Below are 12,021 nucleotides of genomic sequence, written 5' to 3' on the forward strand. Positions count from 1 at the left end.
TTTGCGCCTCTTGTTGTTTTTCATTCTATTGCATTTTTGTTGTGGAGTGTTTTTTTTTTAGTTATTAAACTGTTCTTATCTCAACCCACGAGTGTTACCCTTCTGATTCTCTTCCCCATCTACCTGTGGGGGAGTGAGCGAGTGACTGTGTGGGGCTGAGCTGCTGGCTAAATCATGACACCTGCTCACTGGAAATTGGAGCAGCAGCTTTCCTGGAAGAGCCTCCCTGAGTGATTGTTCTTCCTTGCAGTTCACACATTCGTGCCTGTAGGGTCGAGGTAGGCTTCCCATCCCACGTCCTCATGTCCTCTCCGTGGTCACGCAGGTAGAACCATAGGGTGGCCCGTGCTGTGTATCCCCTCCTTTGAGCCAAAGGACGCTTAATCCTAACAGCTGAGACACTACTCTGTAGAGGTGGGGAGCAGGACATATCTTCTTTGAGTTGCTGGACCTCTCGGGATAGTTTCTCCACAGCAGAGATGAGCGAGGAAGAGATATTTGTTTCGTAATCCCAGAGTCTATCAATCACCTCCGCCACCGTTGGTGTCTCGTCCCCTTTCCAGGACATTACTGCCAATGAGTTTGCATGCGAAGATGGTGCGCTCCGTACAAACTTCCGCCACATGGGACGTGTGCGCTCGGCTTCATCTGGATCTTTGGATGACCGTTGATCGTCCAGGTCACCATAAATCACCTCAAGCACAGCTAATTCCCTTAGATACTGGATGCCTTTCTCCATAGTTGTCCATTTTCCTGGGCAATATGTAACATCTTTAAAGGGATACCTTTCCTTCACTCCGGACAGGAGTCGCCTCCAGAGGCTGAGGGCTTGTGTTTTTTTCCCAATTGCTTTGTCAACACCCCCTTCCCCAGAAAGGGATCCCAGTTGTTTGGCTTCTTTTCCCTCTAATTCCAGGCCCGATTATCGGAGCAGCCAGGTGACAATGTGCTCACCTGAACGATGGCTGAAATCTTTTTGCATATCTCGCAACTCGCTCAAGGACAGGGATCGGGTGGTTTGTTTCATTTATGACTTCTTCCTCCTCTCCCCGTGATGGCCCTGCTTTTTCATCATCCCGTTCTAAACAAGTTGATGTCCGCTTCCAATATTTCGTCTTGTGTATGGGGGCAACTGATACTGGTACGGGTTTGATTCTCTGAGCCAGCTCCAGTACTTGTCATGGGGGTTTGAGTGGCTGCAGTGCCTGTGGTCAGGGCTGGAGTGACTACAGTGCCAGTCACTTTGCATTTCAATCCAGAGACATTCTCTTCCCCTTGGGAGCATTGAATACTGTTGAGCAGGGCTCAGTATGCATGGGCCAGGCCCCAGCATGTTGCAGTTATCTGTGTCTCTCTGGAGTTCCCAGCATAACAACATACTTTCTCCAAATATTCTACTAGTTTTTTAGGATTCTGCACTTGTTCGGGGGTGAAACTCCAAAACACTGGGGTGCCCACTGCCCTAGGTATTTGCCCATGCCCTGCCACTCCTAACTATCAAGCCTTGGGGCAGATTTCTGGGTGATATTCTTAAGTTGCTTAGTCAAAACCAAAACAACATGCCCAAAACCTAACAATAAGGGCACCTTAACCACCCAAGGATGTTCAAGATACAAAAAGGTTGTTATAATAGAGGCAGAGACATCATCGAAAAAAGTTGCAAAGGTACTATTCTGTATTTCCTCCAGATAAAATCTCTCTGAGGAGGAGGTATAATTGCTAATTGCCTCAACAAGGTGGCATCCCAAGTACAGTAATGGTTTCAAAAAAAACCCCAATTACCAGATAAAGCTGAGAACGAGTGTTTGCATAACAAATCTCATAGGCAAAATGTTACTAATGATAGCAGAACACAGCACACTAAACAAACCAACACCAATCTTCAACACCAACTGCAACAAGGACAACATGGTGCTGTGACCAGCAGCTGTTATTGTCTCCAACCCTTGAGCCCCACGTTGGGTGCCAAAAAGACTGTCGTGGTTTAGCCGGCAGCTCAGCCCCACACAGTCGCTCGCTCACTCCCCCACCGGTGGGATGGGGGAGGGAATCAGAAGGGTAACGCTCGTGGGTTGAGATAAGAATAATTTAATAATTAAAATTAAAAGAAACAACAACAGAAATGCAATGGAAAGGAGAACAAGGAGAGGCACAAAACCCGGGGGGGAAAGGGGGGGGAAAAGGGGGGGAACCTCCAAAACAAACCGCACGCGACCCGACACCGTGCCGCTCACCGAGCCGCAAACTGCCCCCCCCCCCTTAATATACTGGTCATGGTGTCACTTGGTATGGAATGAACATGCCATTGGCCATGTCGGGGTCAGCCGCCCCCACCATGGCCCTGCCCCTCCCAGCCCCCCACCATGCGGCAGAGCAGGGAAGCTGGAAAGGTAGCCGACCCCCCACGGTGAGGAGAATTAACCCCTTCTCAGCCAAAACCAGCACACATATGTGGAAGAAGGACTCAGAGTTCATGGAAAAGACCAAAAAACACCTGTTCAACAAACCACTAGGGACCACCGGAGACCACCTGATACCTCTTCTGGAGCTCCTAAGGGACTTAAAATGCACGGGTAATTAAGATACAAGTATTATAATTAGTTCAAAGAAACAGAATTAATATGTATGACTATTCTGGGAAATCCTATGCATTAATATATAACTGAGCAATGTAAGCTCTGTCTATCGCGACTTGCAGTATTCACGTTAGGAAGAATTATCCCCCATGCATCCGGCGCTGTAATAAAGAATGCCTGCTTATTAATACTGCATTGGTGTTAAGGTGTTTTATTCCCGATTTCAGTGACACTAGCCTGAAATGAACAGCTGATTGAAAGTCACTCTGTTATCAAGAGAGCAATTGAGAGGAAATATCAAATTGTGAAATTCTTTCAAATCAAGCTTTAATCATATTTTGGGAGCCAAATGTGAACAAAAGCAATGAAAATATTTAACATAAGTAAAGGAAAAGTACTAAGACTGGAGAAATGTTACTAGCATTGATAGAGCTTGTACCCAAGTGCAACTTTTAGTGGTTGAGACTAACAAGATAGCAAATGTTTTTTTGCTATAAAAATATCAATCACCTGAACACATAGAGCATGAAGATCAATGTCCAGATTGGTTTAAATTCCAGTTGTGGAAATGGAATGGAATAATGAGGCAATAATTACTTGCACATGGTACCAGTTAATGATTCTCACATATATGCTACTGGAAATGGAATGTGTTGTTCCCTTGTATCCAGTTGTGCTGATGTTGGCTGGGATAGAGTTAACTTTCTCCCCACCCCTCCATTTTCACCTCTCTCTCGTTATTTTCCTTTTCATTATATGATGATTATTGTTGTTGTTATTGTTTTATTTTAATGATTAAACTGTTCTTATCTCAACCTGTGAGTTTTCTTACTTTCACCCTTCTGATTCTCTCCCCCATCCCACCGGTGGGGGAGTGAGTGAGCGGCTCTGTGGTTCTTAGTTGCTGGCTGGGACTAAACCACAATACCGGTTTGGTAGGGATTGTATCGGAAAACTGAAACCCTTGTGGAAGAATGTATGTGCAAATGTATGCGTATAGATACGGGGGGGGTGTGTGTGTGTGTGAAACATCTGCAATGCCCACACATGTCATGCATCAACTATAGTATAATCAGAGTAATATAAAATACAAAAATACCATACTGCGATTAAGTCTGGGATCACTTGTAGTGATCCTAACCAGGAGACTACTGTACATTGAACAGTTAGCGATCTACATAACAGTTAACCCAAGTAGACCCAGGCCCAGGCCTGTGCTGTGCTGCACTTATAGCTTAGTATGCTGTACTTTAAGCATACACTTATAGCTTAGCGTAGCCTGTGTTGTGCTGTACATAGTCCTTGGCCACAGGATAAACTTAGCCAGCTAATTGTAATGGAGAAGCTTGTAGGCAGCTTCCACTTGGTACTAGATTACAGCACCTGCATGTCCTTGTCTTTATATTAAAGTAAAGCAGCATGTTCTTATGTGAACATCTTTTTGCTTGATAGTAGAAATGACTAATAGATTTGGTTTCTTGTAAGAAAAGCCCAAAACGATGGGGAACCCATCCATAGACAGGATCTATGCAACATGCCATGCCCTGACTGGAGATCCATCCTATGCTCCACAACTCAAGGTTCCCACTGTCTGAAAGGACATATTCTCCTTATTCTCTTTTTCCTTCTAATGTTAGCTCCAATAAATATTTTAATCAATACCTTACAGAGTCTGAGTGCCTTTCTTTCTGTGGTCATAATGAACACTAGCACTGGTGCATTACTGTCGTGGTTTAGCCGGCAGCTCAGCCCCACACAGTCACTCACTTGCTCACTCCCCCACCGGTAGATGGGGAAGAGAATCAGAAGGGTAACACTCGTGGGTTGGGATAAGAACAGTTTAATAATTAAAATCAAAAGAAACAACAACAGAAATGCAATGGAAAGGAGAACAACGAGACGTGCGAAACGCCGGGGGAGGGGGGGGACGATGGACGAACCGCAAAAAAAAACTGCACGCAACGCAGCCGCTCGCCGACCCGACGCCACGCTGCTCCTGAGCCGCAAACTGCCCCCCCTTAATATATTGGTCATGGTGTCACATGGTATGGAATGAACATGCCATTGGCCAGTTGGAAAGGTAGCCGACCCCCCACGGTGAGGAGAATTAACCCCTTCTCAGCCAAAACCAGCACAATTACATCATTGGAATAAACTTCTTAGTGATTCACAAGAAATAGAACAAGAAGATAAAAATATTAATAAAGAGACACCAAGAGGGGAAACTTCAGATTATGTTAGAAAACCAACAGCTATTGTGCTTTGGAAGAAATGGTAATAGCAATGCCCGTGATATTGTGATATTCTCTACACTGCTTTGCATGCTTCCATGCAAAAACTTCAAATCCTTCTGAAAGCTGGTTTTGCCATAAAACAAAGTAAGGAGAAGGGACCCGCACAAGAGATCCAGTTCTTAGGAATCAAATGGCAAGATGGACGTCGTCAGATCCCAATGGATGTGATCAACAAAATAGCAGCCATGTCTCCACCAACTAGCAAAAAGGAAGCACAAGCTTTTTTGGGTATTGTGGGATTTTGGAGAATGCCTATTCCAAATTACAGTCTGATCGTAAGCCCTCTCTATCAAGTGACCCAGAAGAAGTATGATTTCAAATGGGGCTCCAAGCAACGACAAGCCTTTGAACAGATTAAACATAAATATGGGGAGGCCTGGCAAATTGACTATATTACACTCCCACAAACCCATCAATGCAAGCACCATGTGCTTACAATGGTAGAAACAACGACGGGCTGGCTGGAAACATATCCTGTCCCCCACGCCACTGCCCGGAACACTATCCTGGGTCTCGAAAAACAAGTCTTGTGGCGACATGGCACCCCAGAGAGAACTGAGACAGACAACGGGACTCATTTCCGAAATAACCTCATAGACAGCTGGGCCAAAGAGCGTGGTACTGAGTGGGTGTATCACATTCCCTGTCATGCACCAGCCTCTGGGAAAACTGAACGGTACAATGGACCGTTAAAAACTACACTGAGAGCAATGGTGGGTGGAACATTCAAGCACTGGGATGCACATTTAGCAAAAGCCACCTGGTTAGTCAACACGAGGGGATCTGCCAATCAAGCTGGCCCTGCCCAGTCAGAAATCCTACATACTATGGAAGGGGGTAGAGTCCCTGTAGTGCATGCAAAAAGTATGCTGGGCAAAACAGTCTGGGTTCTTCCTGCCTCCAGCAAAGGCAAACCCATTTGTGGGATCGCTTTTGCTCGAGGACCTGGGTGCACTTGGTGGGTGATGCGGGAGGATGGACAAATCCGATGTGTGCCTCAAGGGGATTTGATTTTGGGCAAAAACAGTGAATGAACTGAATGGCACAATGCAAACTGCTATATAATATTGTGTGTTACCTCTGTGTTGTATCAATGATATCAGAGTACGAGCCTCCCAATCCACTGAAGATAAACTGTGAAATAAGCAAAGTGCAGCAGTGATGGAACGATGACTGACTCGGTATGCAGCAACCCAACACCACACACACCATCTCTCCCACCCTGGAAGACTGATACGACAGATGGAGCCCAGAGTCGTGGACCGGGTGAACTCAATGGACATTTTTATGGACATTTTACAGGGAAGGTCCATAGACTAAGGGAATGATGCCTGTGTATTATGTTAAAGGATGGGAAGGGGAGGGGTGGTGGTGGGTGAGGTTGTATTGGATGGAATGGGACCTGGGCATGGTGTAAATGGTATGGAATAAGGGGTGGAGAATGTGCTGGTTTTAGCTGAGAAGGGGTTAATTCTCTTCACTGTGGGAGTCGGCTACCTTTCCAGATTCCCGCGCTCTTCGGCTCTTCGGCGGGAGGCTGGGAGGGGCAGGGCCATGGTGGGGGCGGCTGACCCCAACTGGCCAATGGCATGTTCATTCCATACCATGTGACACCATGACCAGTATATTAAGGGGAGGCATTTGCGGCTCGGGAGCGGCGTGGTGTTGGGTTGGTGGGCGCCGAGCGGCTGCATCACGTGTGGTTTGTTTTGGCGGTTCATTCCCCTTCTCCCCCCCAGGTTTTGCGCCTCTCCTTGTTGTCCATTCAATTGCATTGTTTTTTTCAGTTTTAACTATTAAACTGTTCTTATCCCAACCCACAGGCGTTACCTTTCTGATTCTCTCCCCCATCACACTGGTGGGGGTGTGAGCGAGCGACTGTGTCGGGCTGAGCTGCCGGCTGAACCACGACACAGAGTGATTCTCCCAGGGTGATCAACAGACAAAGATACGGTTCAGAAATGTTTCCAAGTAAATGTATGCGAGCATATTCATAAAAGCAACCTAGGGAGGGTATCAAACAAGGAAGGAAAGAAAAGGAGGTTTGAAATAAAAGAACGAGTACTTAAGAGTTGAGTGGTGGGTTAAGCATGCATATGTGAAGGTTTGAGAGGATAATGAATAATAAAATACTGTTATTTAATTGGGATAAACTTGCAAAAACAAACAAAAGTTAACCCCATAATGCTTGACTGTAACTGATGTGTTAAAACCAGCATTTCTTTCAAGAGTAAGGGGGAAAAATATAATAGTAAAAATCAATGCATAAATGCAATGACTGTTAATTTAACTTTAAAAATAAAGTTTATTTATTATAAAGAAGAAATGGAAGCAGTGGATAACAGCTATGGAAGGAAGAGTAGTGAACAGCTGCTTAAAAATATTAGCTAATAAAGTTGATAAATTAAGGAAACAAAGAAATGCAGTTAATTAGACACTTAGCGTCACCAGAAACACCTACAGAGGGAGATGTGCTAGCTTGGATAACTTAAATGACTTTTAATAACCAACTTTGCTATTTTTGACAGAGGAGTAAGTCATCCATTTCAACCCTATGGCTATTTTTAATTGTTGCTTGGCTTCAGTACAGTTGTTTTGATTTTATCATCATATGCGCATGTATGAAAAAGAAGGTATAGGTACCTTTCTTTAGAGATTAATTGCCATGGCTAAGGGCTGAACTTCAAAACATGAGAAAATTACGGACAAACTGAGGGAAGAAAAACTGATCCAATTTCAAGGCACCTCGTTTTCCAAACAAGAGAAACCCTGATCATGAAAATAAGTGTCTCTGTTTCCACTATTGAGGTATATAAGAAATTATTACAATAAACTAGTAACACCGTGTTTTAAGATGCTAAGATTAATGCTGTCTTGCTAACAAGTTTCTGATTTCAAGGAAATATATTATTTGTGGATTGAAAATGATAGTAGTGTTGTAAGGGGCCTCAGGCAAGAATGCACTCAAGGAAATAATCTTTGCAAGCGTGATGGGGAACATCCTGGAGGTTTGCAAACAACCTAGCTGCAGGTGCCAGTCAAAACCAGGACAAAAGGGACTAAGGACATCTCCATCAAGATAAGAGTCAGAACACCAGTTCAGACCAACACACCTTGCAACACACTATGACAAGACTGCTGGATGGGCCAACTGACAACCATATTGTCGTGGTTTAGCTGGCAGCTCAGCCCCACACAGTCGCTCGCTCACTCCCCCACCGGTAGATGGGGGAGAGAATCAGAAGGGTAACGCTCATGGGTTGGGATAAGAACAGTTTAATAATAAAAATTAAAAGAAACAACAACAGAAATGCAATGGAAAGGAGAACAAGGAGAGGCACAAAACCCCGGGGAGGGGGAAGGGGAATGAACCACTGAAACAAACCGCACGCGATGCAGCTGCTCACCGCCCGCCGACCTGACGCCACGCCACTCCTGAGCTGCAAACTGCCCCCCCCTTAATATACTGGTCATGGTGTCACTTGGTATGGAATGAACATGCCATTGGCCATGTCGGGGTCAGCCGCCCCCACCATGGCCCTGCCCCTCCCAGCCCCCCACCATGCAGCAGAGCGGGGGAAGCTGGAAAGGTAGCCGACCCCCCACGGTGAGGAGAATTAATCCCTTCTCAGCCAAAACCAGCACAATTACATCATTGGAATAAACTTCTTAGTGAATCACAAGAAATAGAACAAGAAGATAAAAACATTAATAAAGAGACACCAAGAGGGGAAACTTCAGATTATGTTAGAAAACCAACAGCTATTGTGCTTTGGAAGAAATGGTAATAGCAATGCCCGTGATATTGTGATATTCTCTACACTGCTTTGCATGCTTTCATGCTATGGATAATTTGACTGAAGGTCATAAATTGATTAAGAAAAAAAAAATACTTTGGCATGCCCAGATGACCAATATACTGAGATGAATCACAATGAATCCATATACTAATATCATTCATTCCAACATTGGCCTTTCTCTGAGCAAAGAGGGGGGCTGTACTTATTTGAAACAAAAATTTGAACATTCATAGAAATGAAATATGAATGCAAATGTATGTGAGTGTGATAAAACATCATAAGAAGCAGCAGAACATGGGTTAAAAGAATACCCTGTATGGATAATGAAGAACATGGTTCCCAGGGCACTGTTCTCAGATGTGCAACTCAGGAATGTGTTTCTGTCACAACCAGGCGGCCTGCACTCTGGTCAGATCACAGCACAGATGACTTGTCAGCAGAAGACCCTGCACTCTAAAAACAAGAAGATGACAAGAAGCTTGCATTTCTTTTCCTGTTAGCCCAACAGGAAAACAGACAATGAGCAGGTACCTTGCCTAAGACTGATGGAGACTGAAGTCCACACAATTCTGAAGTAAAGGACCACTCCATAACAACTGTTGACTACTATAGGGTATAAACGGTCTGGCCAAAAATAGCACATTGTCACCAATCGAGAGGAACCCTAGATAAGTAGTGAGGGCTTGACAGCTAGTGTCCCTTTTCCTCAATGTAGCACACAAGTGATCCTGGCCAGACTACTTAGACATACATTTTTGTGGCCATGAGTGCGTGGGTGTGAGAAAGTGAGCGGGTAAAATCAACTTGGAAATTTAGTAAATAAATATCACTTTCCCTTTCCATAAGATCCTGCACTGAATTTTGTTACAGAAATTTCCCTACATGTATACTGTCCCATTAGGTAGTTGTAGGCAGCAGTAAGATCTCCCCATAGCTTTCTGTTCTTAAGGCAGAAAAAAACCTACAGCAAAAACAATTCTCTCAGCCTCTCCTCATATGTCATGTGTTCCAGCCCCCTAACCATCTTGGTGGCCTCTGCTGGACTCATTCCAGTATGTCAATGTCTTTCTTATACCGGGGAGCCCCAAACTGTACACAGTACTCCAGATGTGGTCTCACCAGTGCTGAGTAGAGGGGAATATAATCGCCTCCCTCAACCTGCTGGCTACTCTCAGCTTTCTAGCTAGTGGGGCTCCAGCCTGTCCTGTTGCATGGGATTATTCCATCCCAGATGCAGGACCTTGCATTTGCCTTAGTTAATGTTCATGAGGTTCCTGTCAGCTCACATAGCCACCTTATCAAGATCCTGTGAATAGTAGCCATTTCCTCCAGCATATCAACCATTCCTCCCAATTTCGTGTCATCCACAAACTTGCCAAGGGTACATTCTGTCCCATTGTCCAGGTCCTTAATAAAGATATTAAATAGTAAAGGCCCCAGTATCAACAACTGAGGAATATCAGTAACAGGCTACCAGTAGGACTTTGTAAACTTGGTCACAAAGCTTTGAGCCCAGCAGTTCAGGCAATTGTCCATCCACCTTATAGCCCACCTATCTAAACCATCTCTCTCCAGCTTGGCTGTATGGATACTATGGGAGACAGTGTCAAAGGCTTTCCTTAAGTCAAGGTAAACTACATTCACTCTTCTCCCTGTGTCCACAGAGAGAGTCACCCCATCATAGAAAGCTATTGGGTTGGTCAAACACCAGGTTGCCCAGAGAGATGGTAGATGCCCCATCCCTGGAAACATTCAAGGTCAGGTTGGACGGGGCTCTGAGCAACCTGATCTAGTTGAAGATGTCCCTGCTCATTGCAGTGGGGTTAGACTGGATGACCTTTAAAGGTCCCTCCCAACCCAAACTATTCTATGATTCTGTGATTCTATGATTTGTTCCATAACCCTCCTGGCAAAAGAGGTAAGGCCCCATAGACTTATGTGCATTCACTTGCAGCAGCAAATTCCATACAAGTTCAAAGTTGGCTGGAAGCTTATCACTCCCCCAGTTGCAGCCCTCCAACCCAGGGCTCCAGGGGTCCCAGGGCCCATCATTGGCGTTAAAGGTGGAGGCAAAGAAGGCATTAAATGTCTCTGCTTTATCTCCATCCCTATCGGTGAGGCGACCAACATCGTCAAGTAACGGACCAATGTTTTCTTTAGTCCTCCTTTTGCCGTTAACATACTTTAGAAAGCCTTTCCTGTTATCCACCGCAGTACTGGCCAGCTTCAACTCCCATTGAGCTTTGGTCGTATGAATTTTCTCCCTGCAGTGGCAAACAGCATCTCTGTAGTCCTCCTGTGTAGCCTGACCTTGCTTCCAAAGTCCATACACTTTCTTTTTCTGCCTAAGTTCCAGAAGGGGATCCCTGTTCAGACAAGTTGGCTTTCTGCCCCGCTTGCTTGACTTCCAACACATTGGAATTGCCTTCCTCTCTTAAAAGATGCCTCTTAAAAAGTGACCAGCATTTATGGAATCCAGTACGCTCAAAAGCAGATCCTCAGGGGACCTTACTAACTAGATCCTTGAACAGCCTGAAGTCTGCTCTCCCAAAATCCAGAGTAGCAGCTGTCCTGGTTTCAGCTGGGATAGAGTTAATTTTCCTCCTAGTAGCTGGTATAGTGCTGTGTTTTGTATTTAGTATGAGAATAATGTTGATAACACACTGATGTTTTAGTTGTTACTAAGTAGCGCTTATACTAGTCAAGGACTTTTCAGCTTCCCATGCTCTGCCAGTGAGGAGGTGCACAAGAAGCTGGGAGGGGGCACAGCCAGGACAGCTGACCGAAACTGGCCAAAGGGGTATTCCATACCATATGACGTTGTGCTCAGTATATAAGCTGGGGGGAGTTGGCCGGGGGGCAGCGATCGCTGCTCGGGGACGGGCTAGGCATCGGCCAGCGGGTGGCGAGCAATTGTATCGTGCATCACTTGCTTTGTATATTATTATTATTATTATCATCATTATCATCATCATCATCATCACCACCACTACTAGTACTACTAGTGCTGCTACTATTTCACTTTCTTTATTTCAGTTACTAAACTGTCCTTATCTCAACCCATGAGTTTTCTCACTTTTACTCTTCTGATTCTCTCCCCCATCCTACCGGTGGGGGAGCGGGGGAGCAAGCGAGCAGCTGTGTGGTGCTTCAGTTGATCATCCAGAGATCTGCCCCAAGGCTGGATAGCTGGAATGGCAGGGTGTGTGGGATAGCATGAGCAAGTACCTAGGACGGTGGGCACCTCCAGTGTTTTGGAACCTCACCCCTGAACAAGTGCAGAATCCTGAAAAACTAGTAGAGTATTTGGAAAAAGTATGTTGTCACCCTGGCAATTCCAGAGAGACACAG

The sequence above is a fragment of the Phalacrocorax aristotelis genome, chromosome W (assembly GCF_949628215.1).
Source record: "Phalacrocorax aristotelis chromosome W, bGulAri2.1, whole genome shotgun sequence".
Lineage (NCBI taxonomy): Eukaryota > Metazoa > Chordata > Aves > Suliformes > Phalacrocoracidae > Phalacrocorax > Phalacrocorax aristotelis.